General features: G+C 36.6%; 1 protein-coding gene across 3 annotated transcripts in view; it reads right to left on the reverse strand.

Annotated features, from left to right (window-relative positions):
* Positions 1-18504, reverse strand: part of MAGI2 (membrane associated guanylate kinase, WW and PDZ domain containing 2) — a gene marked incomplete at its 3' end in the record, with an annotated part of 1345444 nt that overhangs the window by 569305 nt on the left and 757635 nt on the right. The window lies entirely within an intron of this gene.

Here is an 18504-nt window from a genome sequence, read left to right on the forward strand (position 1 = left end):
TGTAGTCCCATATCAGATTGAATTACTAAATAAGTGAAAAGTGATGGTCTTAAAGGAGAAGATGTGGGCTGGTACCAGGTGGAGGACACTACTGTTATTAAACATTGGCTTTTTTCTGCTACTTGACTTTAAGTATGTTCATACACTACTTTGTCAAAGTAAAAATAAAGTAAAATGTATTTATCTGGCAATACTTTACGAAAAGATGAAAATCTATTTTTTTAAAGATTTATTTATTTATTTTTAGAAAAGAGGGGAAGAGGGAGAGGGAGAGAGAGAGAATCTCAAACAGATTCTCCACTGAGTGTGGAGCCCCATACAGGATTTAAGCTCACTACCCTGAAATCATGACCTGAGCTGAAATCAAGAACTGGATGTTGAACGGACTGTGCCACCCAGGTACCCCACAAATTTTAATTCTTAAATCTGATTCATCCCTCTTATATAATAAAGCAAATACGTATTTCAATAAGCTAAATATACTTCTCAATGGTCTCAAGGATTTGAAAACGTAGGATTTTGGGCAATCATTCTTAATCATTTTTTCCATAAGAATATTCTTGGAATTCTTTCTGAAATTCACCTGCTGAGAAACAGCATTTCATATATTTTGCATAAAAGGTCTTAGACATCCTGTCTGCCTCATCTCAGAAAATTTTGGTTGTTGATTTTGAGCTAATACAAAAATCCTGTTTTCTCTCAGGACTTTAGAGCATCTTTAAGATATATTCAAATTCTTGGGGCACCTGGGTGGCTCAGTGGGTTAAAAGCCTCTGCCTTCGACTCGGGTCATGATCCCAGGGTCCTGGGATCAAGCCCTGCATCGGGCTTTCTGCTCAGCAGGGAGCCTGCTTCCTCTTCTCTCTCTGCCCGCCTCTCTGCCTACTTGTGATCTCTGCCTGTCAAATAAATAAATAAAATCTTTAAAAAAAAAAAAAAAGATATATTCAAATTCTGACCAAAAGGGGGGGAAAAGAATATATTCAAATTCCGCATTGTTACTGGATGCTAATGTAATTTCAACTTTTAAAAATTTTAATGGCTGAATGTTTAGGGCACTGATATCCCCATCACCCCCTACATAATCCCTTTCCCAAACTTTCCTTTCCCAAAGCAAAGAAGTTCACATCTTTACACTATGTAACCTATAGAACATAGTAACACACTTTGAAGGATTTGCATCAGGGAAATAAACAAACAAAAAAATACAAGCAGAAAATATTAAGCTTGAATTGTTTGTGTATCATTTGGGCTGTTCCCATCCACATATAATATAATCAGCACAAAATCTGCCTTCTTGTAATGATGAGGGAGGCAAGCTAAAATCCTACTTAGCTAAATCTCTTCGATTTGAACACGAGGAATTATCAATAGAATCTGTCCCACAATCAAAGCTACGTAGGCAGTTCTAACGCTACCCAACTATTGTAAGGATTTGAAAGGTAACTTGACCATATTCTAGCTTTTCTAACCCAAATTCTGGAAGAATATAATCTTTTTTTCTTCTCTCACTCCTTCCTTTCCATACATTATAATTCCCAGAAGATCAAAAACCTTTTCTCTCCTTTTGGAAGATTTCTTGTCTTGAATACTTTGAAGCAAGTCTTCGTGAACATTTGATTTAGTCTCCACACTCAAAACTGAGTAGAAATGTTATGTTCTCTCATCTAAGGGCATTTTTCTTAAAATCTAAAAGCATTTTCACAAGAATAAGATAAAGGAAAGGGACTGGACGAGCAGGCAAACTGACATATATAAGATTGGACACATTAGCAAAGAACCAGGCACATGATTATGTGAAATGGAGCAGGGGTCAGAAAGAAATGGGGAAAAATATCTTTTCACAGAATGTCTTTTATGCTTATTTTGATCATTTAACTAGATAAACCTCTTTTTTAGTCAAATACATTATCAGAAAAAAAGAAACCTGCATATAGATTAGGAACATCATTTTTAAAATGTAAGTCATATCACATAGATTTTGTTCATGAGGTTTCATTTAATCTTTACTTTCAGCTTTAGAAAAGGAGTTGAAATTAATTGATTAACCAAGAACTACAATAATGGGGAAAATTAATGGTGATTTTAAGAGCAATCTGATCAAAGCTTTAGCTCCCTGACTCTGAAAAGCCAGCTCCCTTTACAATAAGCAATCCCAGGCACTGGTTACTAGATGTAGGGACTCAATCTTTCAGTCATCAAAGACCTCCTGTACTTTCTCTAATTAAACTGACAGGAACACTGAGGAGTGCCAAGAAAGCTGATAATGAAAAGTACTAAATCTTTTAGAAAATTTTGAGCTGAACAAGGCATTGTATCTGGCTCAAAGGCAAAAGAAATATTAATTTTCTTACACATAATTAACTTAAATGTTTTTCTTAAAGGAGCAAGTAATGACAGGAGATGCTCTAATATAGGTTCCTCTTAATTTAAAAAATGAGTTTGCTGCCTTCTAGCTCTGCTAGATGTCTATTCCGGGGAAATCTTATCTAAGCTGGTGACCTCAATGTCATCTTCGACGAGACAATAAGACCTGTATGAAGGTCATTTTGAAACAATAGAGACCTTGAACTGGACTAAAAAATCCAAAAGGTGAAGCTTTATTGATTTAGAAGAATTCCGGCCAATTGCATTTCTGTTTTCTTAAAATCTACAAAGATATTTATAAAGCTTATGGGACCTATTGATTCAAAGGGCTAATATTTATTGAATACCTACTGTGTGCCAAATAGTGTATTAGGCACCAGGAGTACAATAATGCTCAACAGCAGAAATAGTCCCTGCCCTTGTGTGGCTTATAGACTGGTAAGGAATACTGGTACCAATGAAATACATAAAAATGAATGTATAATGGCATTTGATATGTAGATAAACAGATATGTAGAGAAATGGGATTGAGTCCAGTATTTCATGGCAGCACTGCAGACTAAAGGAACCAGGAAAGATTTCTTGAGGAAGTGGCTCTCAAGCTGGTGTCTAAAGGATGAGTAGGATTTAACTAGGGCAAAGAACTACTGGGGGAGGAGAGTGTGGGTAGGGAAAGTTCTTTAGACAAAACGATAGGTATGGTGATCCTGAGATGTCGGGAAACAGCACATTTCAAGGACTGGGGGAAGATGGCTGAAATATATTGGTGGGCAAGGAGAACACGGGGAGACATGGTGTTCCAGAAAAGGATATGAACTAAAGGGTTTTGAAAATCATTTAAGAATTTTTGTCTCCCCTACCATTATTGTTCATTTGTGTGACTGATAATTTACTGATTACCTTTCATCCTCATAGTGACTCCCATTATTTCACACTTATACTATGCACAAATATATTTTTAATTAATTAATTAATTTATTTATTTTTTACTAAACATGTAATGTATTTTTATTCCCAGGGGTACAGGTTTGTGAATTGCCAGGTTTACACACTTCACAGCACTCACCATGGCACATACCCTCCCCAATGTCCATAACCCCACCCCCCTTTCCCTCCCCCCCTCCCCCCAGCAACCTTCAGTTTGTTTTGTGAGATTAAGAATCACTTATGGTGGGGCGCCTGGGTGGCTCAGTGGGTTAAAGCCTCTGCCTTCGGCTCAGGTCATGATCCCAGGGTCCTGGGATCGAGCCCCGCATCAGGCTCTCTGCTCAGCAGGGAGCCTGCTTCCCTTCCTCTCTCTCTCTGGCTGCCTCTCCGCCTACCTGTGATCTCTGTCTGTCAAATAAACAAATAAAATCTTAAAAAAAAAAAAAAAAGAATCACTTATGGTTTGTCTCCCTCTCGATCCCATCTTGTTTCATTTATTCTTCTACTACCCCCCTAACCCCTCATGTTGCATCTCCACTTCCTCATATCAGGGAGATCATATGATAGTTGTCTTTGTCCGACTGACTTATTTCACCAAGCACGATACCCTCTAGTTCCATCCACGTCGTCGCAAATGGCAAGATTTCATTTCTTTTGATGGCTGCATAGTATTCCATTGTGTATATATACCACATCTTCTTTATCCATTCATCTGTTGATGGACATCTAGGTTCTTTCCATAGTTTGGCTATTGTAGACATTGCTGCTATAAACATTCGGGTGCACGTGCCCCTTTGGATCACTACGTTTGTATCTTTTTTTTTTTTTTTTAAGATTTTATTTATTTATTTGACAGACAGAGATCACAAGTAAGCAGAGAGGCAGGCAGAGAGAGAGAGAGGAGGAAGCAGGCTCCCCGCTGAGCAGAGAGCCTGACGCGGGACTCGACCCCAGGACCCTGGGACCATGCCTGAGCCGAAGGCAGAGGCTTTAACCCACTGAGCCACCCAGGCACCCCCGCACTACGTTTGTATCTTTAGGGTAAATACCCAGTAGCACAATTGCTGGGTCATAGGGTAGCTCTATTTTCAACTTTTTGAGGAACCTCCATGCTGTTTTCCAGAGTGGCTGCACCAGCTTGCATTCCCACCAACAGTGTAGGAGGGCTCCCCTTTCTCCGCATCCTCGCCAGCATCTGTCATTTCCTGACTTGTTAATTTTAGCCATTCTGACTGGTGTGAGGTGATATCTCATTGTGGTTTTGATTTGTATTTCCCTGAGGCCGAGTGATGTGGAGCACTTTTTCATGTGTCTGTTGGCCATCTGGATGTCTTCTTTGCAGAAATGTCTGTTCATGTCTTCTGCCCATTTCTTGATTGGATTATTTGTTCTTTGAGTGTTGAGTTTGCTAAGTTCTTTATAGATTTTGAACACTAGCCTTTTATCTGATATGTTGTTTGCAAATATCTTCTCCCATTCTGTCAGTTGTCTTTTGGTTTTGTTAACTGTTTCCTTTGCTGTGCAAAAGCTTTTGATCTTGATGAAATCCCAATAGTTCATTTTTGCCCTTGCTTCCATTGCCTTTGGCGATGTTCCTAGGAAGAAGTCGCTGCGGCTGAGGTGGAAGAGGTTGCTGCCTGTGTTCTCCTCAAGGATTTTGATGGATTCCTTTCTCACATTGAGGTCCTTCATCCATTTTGGGTCTATTTTCGTATGTGGTGTAAGGAAATGGTCCACTTTCATTTTTTTTGCATGTGGCCGTCCAATTTTCCCAACACCATTTATTGAAGAGGCTATCTTTTTGCCATTGGACATTCTTTCCTGCTTTGTTGAAAATTAGTTGACCATAGAGTTGAGGGTCTATTTCTGGGCTCTCTATTCTGTTCCATTGATCTATATGTCTGTTTTTGTGCCAGTACCATGCTGTCTTGATGATGACAGCTTTGTAATAGAGCTTGAAGTCCGGAATTGTGATGCCACCAACTTTGTATGCACAAATATTTTAACCAAATGAAAATTCATTCATTGGACTGACATTTATTAAGCACCCACTGTCTTTGTGCCACTTACCACTCTAGGAATTGAAAAAACAATAGTGAACCAAATAGATTTCAATCCTTTACAATGCTTACATTAATAATGAGGAAAACAGAGATTCAATGGCATACATACGTAAAATGTAAGTTGACTAGGTATTAAGTACTAAGGATAAAGATAAAGTGGGGCATGGGAGCAGGAAGTATAAAACACACCTTTGTGTTCAAATATATCCTTACTGATATTCTTTCTTGTTCTGTATGAGTACATTTAAAGTCATGAAAATGGCATTGTGCTACAGATCTTGTTTAGTTTATTGCTTTTTCCTACTTAGAACCATGTTCTTAAGATCCTTCATGTTATTAGGAATACATGGAATCTATTTTTTCTGTTTCATAATACTCCATGTGTCTCCATCACATTTTATGTATATGTATTCCAATGATGGTCAGATTGCCCCCATTCCTTATTCTAAGCCATGGATCCATGGATTTGTGTGTTTATGGGTGGGGGAGGTGACAGTGGACGAGCAGGGGGGGCTGGCTTTGCATTTTGAAAAAAAACAAAAACAAAAACAAGACCGCTGGATGCAATGTGAAAATTGGAGTGGAAAGAGTCCAAAATATATGTAAGTAAACTATTGAGGAGACTTCCTGCAGCAAGCCAGGAAGAAATAACATACCTCACACGAGGTGGATGGTAATGACAGAACTAAGGAGAAACGAGAGGATTCAAATAATGTTTAGAAAATAATGTTGATTGGCCCTGGTGATCGGATGGATACAGAAATGAGGGAGAAGGATTACATGGACCTAACACTGGTTAACATATACAATTACACAGTGAAATATTCTTTAACCATTCTGTGCAGGAAAAAGTCACTAAATACCTAGTACATCCTATTAACTGTACTAAGAGTTTAAAAGTCCAGTAGAGAGACCAAACAAATGACAACCAAAATATAATCCCATAATTACTATGATGAAAACCCTAAGAAGGCACAGGTACAAAGCATACCGAAGTCTGTTCAGAGATGGACAGAATTCACCAGGGAGACCCTGGAGGAGAGCAGAGGGAAATCCAAGCACAAAGGCATGTTACTGTAGATGACTGTAACATTTTAGAGCAACTTTAGGGAGTTTGTGCATGCTGGATAGGAATTAATGAAGTGGAAGCTGGCAGGGATGAAAAGGACCATATCATTCTATAGCATAAAAAGAATTTTATGGAAAAGTTGATGGAAGCTATTTGAGCAGAGAAGTAACCCTATTAGATTTGGATATTAAGATTACTCTGGCCCCAAGAGAAAAAAGTCAGTGAGGGTAATTCTGGTGTTCTCTGAAATGGTTAGAATATGAACAATGACAAGGATCCTGGGAATAGACCAGAGAGTATACATTATGAAGATGCTGTTTAGGGGTTAGGACTGGAAGGACTGGATGATTACCTGACTGTTGTGGAGAATCAAGGGTGACTCCTATGTTTCTAACTTGGACAATCGCGTTAATATGTATGATGTTTACTGATACTGGGACAACAGTGGGGACAGAAGTTTTGAGGAGATGATGTGCTCAAGTAAGGAGAATTTTAGTTTATGCTTCTTTGAAGAACAACACAGATGGAGGTTATATATAGGTTCAGATCCAGGAACTAGGTCTGAGTTAGGGATACAGATGAAGGAGTGGGTGTATGTGTAGAATGAGAAGTAAAAGAATTAAGACTAACCGATTTCATGAGGGGCTAGGCAGAACAATCAGTGTAAGCAAGGGTAAGTAAGACAGAATGGGCAAAGATAGCTAAGAGGAGAGGAGAATCAGGAAGAAGGAGAGAGAGGCAGAAAGATAGAGGGAATATGACTATATGGTATTCCATATATAGTCTCTAAACATATAAACATTTTCTAAAATGTTACACTCATTTATCTCTTTTACATACAAATTCAATTTATCTTTGCATGTGATGGCATACTTTTAAAAAAGAATCCAGGTTTATAGTGTTTGGATTTTATGGCATTAATAGTGTTTTAATATATAGTTAAAATGACTGCTCTATAAAAGTTCCCCTTGTCTTGCAGTTTACATGCCCTTGTATTCAGCTTAACATACCCCTCCCATAACTTCCTCTATATTTTCTGCTATCTTTGCATCTGTTTCTCACATATGTGGGCTGTTTCTTCTATCAAAAAAAGAAAAAAGATTTCACCATTTCCAATTTTCATTTTAATCTCTTCCCCATCCTTTATACATATTTGTAAATATATCACAAATTATCCAAGGTCTGAGAGCCTGAACACTAATGGAATTAATTATATTAACAATAATAACCCAGATGTCACTGTTTTTTCAATATACCTCCTATGAGGACCTTTGCCCTTTGCCCAGTGCCTATAATACTGCAGCTGGGCAGGATTGTTGCTGCTAGTTTGTCCAGCATTTGAACCTCTTATCTTTGCTTAAGAAGTCCATCATTGTGTGAATATTGGGAGAATAAGGATCCTGTTTTCCCACCCCAGAGGTATGAAAAAAAAAATCACTCTGAACTCGGGCAGCTAGGGTGCAGATATGTGACCGAATCTCAGTCAGTCAAACACTCTTGCTGAGGATTTTCAATCTGGACAGATTAACCTGAAGAAGTAGAGAGCGATGAACGTATTTTCCAGCCTACAACAGCATAAGTCCAGGGGTAAGACCCTGTGTCCTAAGCCTACAGTGCCTGTAATTGTTAGAAGTCAGAGACACTTCACAGGGTTCTTCCTTCGTAGTGAGCAACCTTGCATGAAAACTGCCTCATATATCCCATCTCATTAGTAGTCAAACATACAAGTGACATTTAGCATTTTTTCATATAACTATTGGCCATTTGTAGATTTTCCTTGAAGAGATATCTATTTAAGTCTACAGCCCATTTTTTAATTGGGCTATTAGGGGTTTTTTTGTTTTTATTATTTTTTAAACCATTTGAGCTATAGGAGTTCCTTATATATTTTGGAGATTAACCTTTTTTCCCTGCTTCCAGTAGCAATTTATTGATTACTATGTGACAGATACGGTATGTTCCTGGGCTATGAACATAAATAATGAATTCTTCCTGAATCAAAAGGCTTAACGTCCAGTGGAAAAGACTTACAAACAAATGATTATAATAGAATTAGATTAAGTTAATAAACCTGTGTTCTCTTTCTCTGGTTTCCTGTCTTCCAGAAATACTCATTGCTCATTATATATTTTAATGTTTTGGGGGTTTTTTTGGTTTGTTTGCTTTGCCTTTTTAACCCCTTCAACCATTCCAACCCCCACCCCAACCCCTACCTCCTGCAAACACCAATCTGTACTTTATCTATAAGCTTGTTTTTGTTTGTTTTTAGATTCTGTATATAAGAGAGAGTATAAGGTGTTTATCTTCCTTTCACTTATTTCACTTAGCAGAGTGCCATTGAGGCTATCCATGTTGTTGCAAATGGCAAGATTTAATTATTTTTTATGGCTGAATAGTATTCCATTGTATATCCTGTTGACCCTTAAACAACATGGATTTGACTGCACAGGCCCACTTACATGTGGATATTTTTCCAGGAATATATTGGAAAAATTTTTGGAGGTTGTGGAAATTTGAAAAAAACTCTCAGATGAACTGTGTCACCTAGAAAAGTCAAATCAAGAAAAAATTACCTCTCTCTCATAATTGGAGAAACTGGGTATGAATCTATCATCACAGGTGTTTTTTTAAAAAATACAAAAATGTTTCCAATACTCTATTATAAATATGATAGTGATACTGTATGCCATAAAAATTTTACAATCATTTATTCATTAATATATAGGCTAGGCTACTGTGAAGCATTCCAATAGATTACACTAACGCAATCATATTGCTGCTTCTTTGTTATCAATGCACGAAGTATTTTACCTGGAAATAAATATTATTTTTTTCACATTATTTTTTTTATTTTTGATATCTAGTGCTAGTACTACAAGGTGTTTTGTATTAAATAAGACAATACTGATATAGGTACTGACAGACAATTCATCTTATAAAGAGATGATGTAAATTTATAGTATTGGTAAATATAGTACAGTACTGTAAATGTTTTCCTCTTTCTTGTGACTTTTTTTTTTAAGATTTTATTTAGTTACTTGACAGAGAGAGGCACAGTGAGAGAGAGAACACAAGCAGAGGGTGTAGGAGAGGGAGAAGCATACTCCCTGCTAAGCAGGGAGCTCAATGCTCGGCTCGATCCCAGGACCCCGGGATCATGATCTGAGCCGAAGGCACACACCTAAAGTCTGAGCCACCCAGGCGCCCTTCCTTATGACATTGTTCAAGGGCCAACTGTATATACCACAGTTTCCTTAGCCATTCATCCACCCATAGACACTTAGTTGTTTCTGTATCTTGGCTGCTATAAATAATCCTGCAATCAACATGGGGGCAAATGTATTTTTTTTGAGTTAGTGTTTTCATTTTCTTCAGATAAATACCTAGATGGGGAACTGCTGGATAATATGGTAATTCCAATTTTTTGAGGACCCTCCATACTGTTTTCCACAGTGGCTTCAGTTCCACCAACAGTGCACAAGGGTTCCCTTTTCTCCATATCCTTGGCAAAATTTGCTATTTCTTGTCCTTTTGTTAATAGCCATTCTATTTCACTGGGAAGGTTCATCTCACTGTGGTTTTAATTTGCATTTCCCTGATGACTAGTGATGTTGAACATCTTCTCATGCACCAGTTGATCAGCTGTACGTCTTCTTTGGGAAAATGTCCATTCAGATTTTTTGCCTATTTTTAAACAGGATTATTATTTTAATTATTTGCTATTGAGTTGTATGAGTTCTTTATATATTTTATATATTAGCTCCTTATCAGACACAAGATTTGCAAATATTTTCTCCCATTCAGTGGGTTGCCTTTTCACTCTGTTGATTGTTTCCTTTGCTTTGCAGGAGTTTTTTGTTTGATATAATCCTATTTGTTTTTGTTTTGGTTGCCTGCTTTTGGTGTCATAGCCATGAAACCACTGTGAATATCAATGTCATGAAGATTTCCCTCTATGGTTTCTTCTTATAATTTTGTGGTTTCAGGTTTTATTTTTAAGTATTTAATCTATTTTAAGTTTATTTTTATGTATGGTATAAAATAATGGTCCATTTTATTCTTTTGCATATGGATATCCAATTTTCCCAGCACCATTTGTTGAAGAAACTATTCTCTTCCCATTATATATATATATATATTTTTTTTTAAAGATTTTATTTATTTATTTGACAGACAGAGTTCACAAGTGGGCAGGGAAGCAGGCAGAGAGAGGAGGAAGCAGGCTCCCTGCTGAGCAGACAGCCCGATGTGGGGCTCGATCCCAGGACCCTGGGATCATGACCTAAGCCGAAGGCAGAGGCTTTAACCCACTGAGCCACCCAGGCGCCCCTCTTCCCATTACATATTCTTGGTATCCTTGTTGAACATCAGCTGACTGTACATGTGTAGATCTACTTCCAGACTCTCTATTCAGTTTCATTGGTCTACATGCTTTCATTATGCTACTAACATACCGTTTAATAATATTAAAACCTCCAATCCATGAATACGGGCTATCTTTCCATTTGTCTGTGTCTTCTTTAAATTTTTACCATTAATGTTTTGAAATTTTCAGTATACAAATACCTACTTCCTTACTTAAGTTTATCTTAAGTATTTTATTCTTTTTGGTACTATTGTAAATGGGATTATTTCCCTAATTTCCTTTCAGATAGTTTGTTGTTGGTATTAAAAAAAAAAAAAAAGAACAGTTTTCTTTTTTAATTTTGTATCCTATGACTTTACTGAATTCATTTATTACTTCTAATGGGCTTTTTGTTTTTATGGAGATTTCAGCACTTCCTATATATAAGAACATGTTTTGTCTCCAAATAGGGACAATTTTACTACTTCCTTTTCATTTGGATGCCTATACTTTTGATTTCTTAGGCTCAACATAGATACCAGTCAACTGGGTCTCCCAAACTGCAGGGAACACAAATTAAGATCCTCTCTTGACCTGAGGTCATGCAGGTTAATTATTCTATGCCAGCTTCTTGCCACTTGCTGGGTTTGGGATTCAGTTTCCTTTACTTTCCTGGGCTTCAGTGTCATCTACATAATGGGAATAATAATAATAGGACATCTACTTTATAGGTTTTTCATGAAGAATAAATGATATCTTCATTTATATCTGTGGAGATTAAATGATTATATCTACTTAATTCTACATCTTTGAATAGAGTCTAAGATACAGCAAAGGCTTCTTATTGCTATTTTCATCATATTACTATTGTCATTACTAATGGCTATTGTATCTTAGTGTTTCACTTAAAATTTCTAATTTAACATAATTTAATTCCTGGTATGACTATGTTGACTTACATAATAAAATACTTCTTGTGTCGTTAGAGGGATGCTAGGCACTTAAGTTATGCAAAGAGAAATTTAAGAAATATTGTTTTGAAATCACTGTAGGTATGATACTGGTCTTGAGGACATAACCACTTTTTGTCTTTATTACCACCTCTGGTCTCTCCTTTCTGGTTTACTTTGAGGGAGAACAAACTGACATGGTCAGGTTTCTAGCGGCAGAGTCTAGTGACTAGTCAGTACAGACTTGTCTGTCTGGACAGAATACCAGTACTATACATTATAGGCTGTAAGAACTCTTAAAAGGCATCCGGCTCAATCACCTGACTTTCACGGTATACAATGGAGGCCTGCAGGGTTGAATGTTAGTGTTGCTTTCAAACATGTGCTCCAAAAACACTGGTTCTGGGGATATCTTAATAGAGCTCCATGACAATTAGTTCCATAGTCTAGTAGGTTTGAAAAGGTCAGAAATACAAATTCAAACAGGTTTCTTTACTGTAGGACTTCTCAAAACTTTAAAATACAAATTCGTAATATAAATCTTTCAAGGATGATATGGTGGCAGTATTCTATATTTTCCAAACTTGTTTGACCTCAGACTGTTTCCTCCCTCTTTGAGAGTGGGAGTGGCATTTCACTGTCCTGTGTTCTTCTAAGTACACATTAGTAAACATATGGTTTAGAATGATGGGATATTATGGTAGAAGGACCCTGAAAGTCACAAAGGCACAACTAGAAGAGCAGAGACTTGGAGCCAGTCATCCAGTTAATGGAAAAGAAAATAAGCAAAACTGACCTTGCATTGACTGAATACCCTTCCAATGGGAAAATGTTATTCCAAGCACAAATTCTGTGTCAAAAACTGTTGGAAGCAATCTCAAATTTGTCACTTACTACCTGAGAGCCCTCCTACAAGTTTCTAACCATCTTTGAACTTCAGATTCCTCCTCCATGAAAAAGAATAAAATGATACTTTCATTAAAGAAGCACTGTGAAAATTATTGTGTGTGCAAAGCATAGTACCCAGTGTATTAGTCAGGGTTCTCCAGAAAAACAGAATAGGCTATTCAGGTCTGAGAATTAGGCGCACCAAGGGGTAGGAGAAGATCAATGTCCCAGCTCAGTATGGCCGACAGCATATTCAATCATCCTCAAACTTTTTGTTCTACTTAGGCTTTAAACAGACTGGGTGATACCCACACACTTTTGAGAAGGCCATCTGCTTGACTTTGTTCACCAATTCAAATGCTCATCTCTTCCAGAAACACCCTCTCAGACATGCACAGAAACAATTTTTAACCAGATATCTGGACAACCCATGGCCCAATCACATTGACACATAAGATTAACCATCATATCTAGTATTATTTTTGATGTTTTGATGTTGTAGTTATTTCAGTCCAAATATTTATCCATGAATCCCCTCGAGAACAGCACTGCCAAGAGAGCTCTTAGCCCATGTTCGACAACCCCAGCAACTATTTACCAATGCATTCAGTTTATTATTTTATTAGCCCTGGATATTAGAAAGCATTTCTTTATATCAAGTCACAATCCTTGTCTCTTTATCTATTGCTTGTCTAGTTCCATTCCTTAAGGTCACTCAGAACAAGTCTCATTTCTCTATCACGTACAACTCATCAGTCATTTAAATACGGTGCTATGTTCTCCTAATGCCTTCTCAGTACAGGTCCAACACCAAGTTCATGGCAGATTCAAGACTGGCATCTGCCCTTGCAATTCCTAGGCTTCATCTGTATACTTGGACAAGTATCTCTGCGTTCTCTGGGTCACAGTGCATCCCTATCAATTCTTTGTTTCCTGGAGCACTGCAGTCCTTCACTGGCTATCTTCTGCATTCTAACATATTTTTAGAACTTGTTTTTGGCTGCAAATGAGGACAGATTCTATTTCTTTTTTTTTTTTTTTTGAAATTTTTATTTAAATTCAATTTAGTAAACATATACTGTATTATTAGTTTCAGGGTAGAATTTAGTGATTCATGAGTTGCATATAACACCCAGTGCTCAATACATTAAGTGACCTCTTAATGCCAGTCACAAAATTACCCCATCCCCCCCACACTTCCCCTCTAGCAACCCTCAGTTTGTTTCCTATAGTTAAGAATCTATTTTGGTTTGCCCCCCTCTCAGTTTTCATCTTATTTTATTTTCCTTTTCCTTTCCCTATGTTCATCTGTCTTGTTTCTTAAATTCCACGTATAAGTGAAATCATACGGTATCTGTCTCTCTGATTCACTAATTTCACGTAGCATAATACTCTCTAGCTCTATCAATGTCACTGCAAATAGCAAGATTTCATTCTTTCTTATGGCTAAGGAATATTGCATTGTATATGTATGTACCACATCTTCTTTATCTATTCGTCAATCAATGGACACTTGGGCTATTTCCATGATTGGCTATTTTAGATAACGCTGCTATAAATATTGGGAGGGGCATCTGGGTGGGTCAGTAGGTTAAGTCATGATCTCAGGTTTCTGGGATTGAGCTCTTTGAGAGTCTGGCTCTCTGCTCAGTGGGGAGTCTGCTTCTCCCACTCTCTCTGCCCCTCCCCCCTGCTCCTGCTCTCACTCTGTCCCTCAAATAAATAATAAAATCTTAAAAACAAATCGTGATGCATGTATTTCTTTGAATCAGTATTTTTGTATTCTTTGGGTAAATACTTAGTAGTGCAATTGCTGGGTCACAGGGTAGCTCTATTTTTGAGCAACCTCCATACCATTTTCCAGAGTGGCTGCCCAGTCTGCATTCCACCAACAGTTGTAGGAGGGTTCCCCTTTCTCCGCATCCTTGCCAACATCCGTTGTTTCTTCTGTTGTTAATTTTAGCCATTCTGACCAGTGTCAGGTGGTATCTCATTGTGGTTGTGATTTTTATTTCCTTGATGCAGAGTGATGTTGAGCTTCTTTTCACGTGTCTGTTGGCCATTTGTATGTCTTCTTTGGAGAAATATCAGTTATCTCTTCTGCCTTTTCTTGACTGGATTATATTTTTGGGGTGTGTTGAGTTTGATAAATTCTTTATAGGTTTTGGATACTAGCCCTTTATCTCATATGTGATTTGTGAATATCTTCTCCCATTCCATAGGTTCCTTTTTAGTTTCGTTGATCGCTTCCTTTGCTGTGCAAAAGCTTTTTATCCTGATGAAGTCCCAATAGTTCAGTTTTGCTTCCTCCCCCCAACAGATTCTGTTTCAATAAATGTGATGGACATGAGGGTATGATTTAGTTGACATCAAAGAGGTCAGAACTTTCTAGAATACAGAGTGCAGCCTGGGATGCAAACAACTCCATCAAACAATTACCCAGCTCTTAAGATTGCAGTATTGTAGCTCTCTGAAAACTGCAGTATTATAGCGTTATTTAATTCCTTCAAGCACCGTGCCAACAATTCTTGTACTTGAAAGTGGATTGCTAGCACAAAAAAATTTCAAATGACTGTTCTACAAGTTGAAATGACTGTGCCTTGGCAAGGCCTGTCAAAGTCCATTCTCTAACAACTTGGCTGTTCCCTCCCCCTAGCAGCGTCCCTTCCTTAAATTCTAGATTCGCAATATTCTGTCTCAATATTTTCATGCTCATATTTAATGCATTTTGTTACCTTTGACAGACCTTGATCAATATTTTGTTATTTTGAGGCATGATCTACTTTCATTCACTCTTAGGAATATAGCTTTACTTTCCTATATGTTTCTATTATTTCTCTTGTTTCTGTAAAATAGATGCCATGAGGAAGCATTTTTTTCATTAATAGAGGAATTATGCAAAATTTAAATAAAACATGGAAAGCAAAAACACTTTTCAAGTAATTGGAAACCCATGTTGGAACAATATAAATAATTCCATTAAATAATATTTATGAGTCTAATTCTGTAACAGGAAGTTATAGGAGTCTACCAAGAAGCAAGTGTGGTCTCAAATTGTATATAATAGAATTAAATCGATGATAATTGTAAGGATACCCAGAATAGAAAATAATAGGCAACAAGAATATAGAGGATGTGATTAACCAAGATGAGAATGAATGTTTACAGGGGATGGTTTCAAAATGAAGTGAAATTTCAAATTAAAGAATAAAATAAGAAATAAAAAGAATTGAAAATAAAGTCATGTCTGTGTTATTAATATCTTTATATACTCAGAAGATTATTTTTATCCCCTTCCCCAACAGCTTCCTAATTACTATTAAGAAGGGTTGCCTAGATAAAAGGATGAGATTTTGAAGATTAAAGACCAATAAAGAAGAAAATGTTACATATTTTCATCCTCATGGATAATAATTTATTAAATGATAAAGAGAAACAGAGGTAAAGTATTAACTGAAATTATTAGTTCCATTCAGGCAAATATCAAGTAAGTAAGACCCATTTGACAAGAAGGCAATTACCAATATACCACTCGGGTTACTGAATTACATAGAAAAAGTGGTGAATCAGGGCAAATTACAACAGTTTTTAGGCATATAACATGCCAAACCACACAACTTATTTTGAACAAAATACCCATATTTATGCACATTTCTAGGGCAGTGTTGTTTCTTATGCAGGACAGAGAAATCATTTTAAATAAACTTCTGCTGTATTCAACAAGCCACTGTCTTATGGGAACATTTGTGAATATCAACTCACATTGCTCTTACCTATAGCTTACTAGTTAAAAAAAAAAAAAGTATTGAAATGTAAGAGCAAAAACAAAGGAATAAGACCAAATGAAGCATAAAATGGAGCATATCCCAACAGGGAAAGATTTTTAGAATATAAAGTAGGAATTTGGTAGGAATATAAGATACCAATTTTCAGAAGAAAGCAAAGGATAAACAAAGCAAGAATAAAGAAAGCAAATAATCAGTGAGATCTGGGTAGAAACAAAACACTTGAATTATAAGTAAAAAAAAATCTAAGTAATAATCCATTGTATATATACACCACACCTTCTTTATCCATTCATCAGTTGAAGGACACTAGGGCTGTTTCCATAATTAGGCTATAGCAGACAATGCTATAAATATCAGGGTACGTATATTACTCAGACATAAAAAAGAATGAAATCTTACTATTTACAATGACAGGGATGGAGCTAGAGAGTATTATGCTAAGCGAAATAGGTCAATCAGAGAAAGACAAACACCATATAATTTCACTCTTATGTAGGATTTAAGAAACAAAACAAATGAACAAAGCAGGGGAAAGAGAGGGAGGCAAACCAAGAAACAGACTCTTAACTGTAGAGAACAAGGGGGACCAGAGGGGAGGTGGGTGGGAGGATGGGTGAAATAGGTGATGGGGATTAAGGAAGGCACCTGCGACGAGCAGTGGTTGTTGTATGGAAGTTAAATCACTATTTTGTACAGCTGAAACTATTAGTACTTTGTATGCTAACTGGAATTTAGATAAAAACTTAAAAAAATAAATATGTAAATAAAGGGAAAAAATCTGAATTGTGATAGAATGAAAATATGACAGGAGCTAAATAATTAAAAAGAAAACAAACAAGAAGAGTACTAAAATAAAGGTTAGTACAAAGGCAGGACTATGAATATAAAGGAAAAATGTGATACTGTGATGGGACGAGAAAATTTTCCAGTGTAAAATACCTTTAACTTCTGATTAATAAGCTTTGCTTCAAAGATGAGTATATGTAACACTCTGAATGTCAGCTTTTCATGAAAACAAACCAAGGTAATGATGTAATATTTCCTTGTCAACTGGGGCTTTGAGAAAGTAGCCTGTACCTATCACTCCTCTAGATCCTTGGAGGACAGGTGGCTGTCTCAAAAGTAAGAAAAAGTCAACATACTATTACACTAAGACTTTAAAAAAAATGGATGAACTTGAACATTTGCATTTTATTAATACATTAATTTTAACAGTTTGGCAATGCACCAGTAGTGTTATAGATCTATTTTAAGTCTAGCATATTCATTAGGTGCTTTGCAAATATACAATGTATAGGATTTCTGACTAAAAAAAAAAAAAAAAAGACAAACATTACCAAGGCCAAAGAATATGTAGTTTTTAATTTCATTATAACTGGAAAATATCTAGTCATTTTTCTTAAGTATATTCACATACCCTTAAAATGGTTTGGGGACATAAGAAAATCATGTATTTGCATTTATAGAATGTGTTTATAAATTATTGAGACAATTTGATCAAGAGTTAATTTGAGTATAACTTTGAATACATATAATTTGTTTCCAGTCAGAAAACAGCTAAAATATTTCATCTCGTTTCCTTGGCATTTTCAGGGGGACTGTGATATTCTATTTAGGTGAATATTCTAGCCTTTTCCTTCAGAAGTTCAAACTTTTAAATTTTAATCACCTTTGAAGGAAATCTTCCTCAAATATTACTTTTCTGCATATGACTTAACCTTTTCTGGATAGCTCGGGGTCATTATTAGGAAAATCAATAGCTCTGCTGGGTTGCAATATTCTGCTGTCCTCTGGGAGACTGATGAGTGCTTCCCCTATAACAAATGACCCTAGATGACACTGTTTTTTAATTTCTTCTGTACACTTTTTATACTTTTCCCTTGTCCTCAATCACTGTCAGGCTGTCAGTGTGTCAGCCTTCAGGAGTCTCCAACCCCACTTCTCTCTCCCTTACATAAATCATTGCATGGACCCTCTCCTAATTTGCTGCTACATTTTACTGTAAATGAGACTTATTAAATTGAGGGAGGATAGAGGAGAAGAGAGTGGTTAACATCAGCAAACTTGCAAATACTATTTGAAGATGAGTGTTCCTGAACATCCTTGA

Source organism: Martes martes (genome assembly GCF_963455335.1).
Source record: "Martes martes genome assembly, chromosome: 11".
In the NCBI taxonomy this organism is placed as follows: Eukaryota; Metazoa; Chordata; class Mammalia; order Carnivora; family Mustelidae; genus Martes; species Martes martes.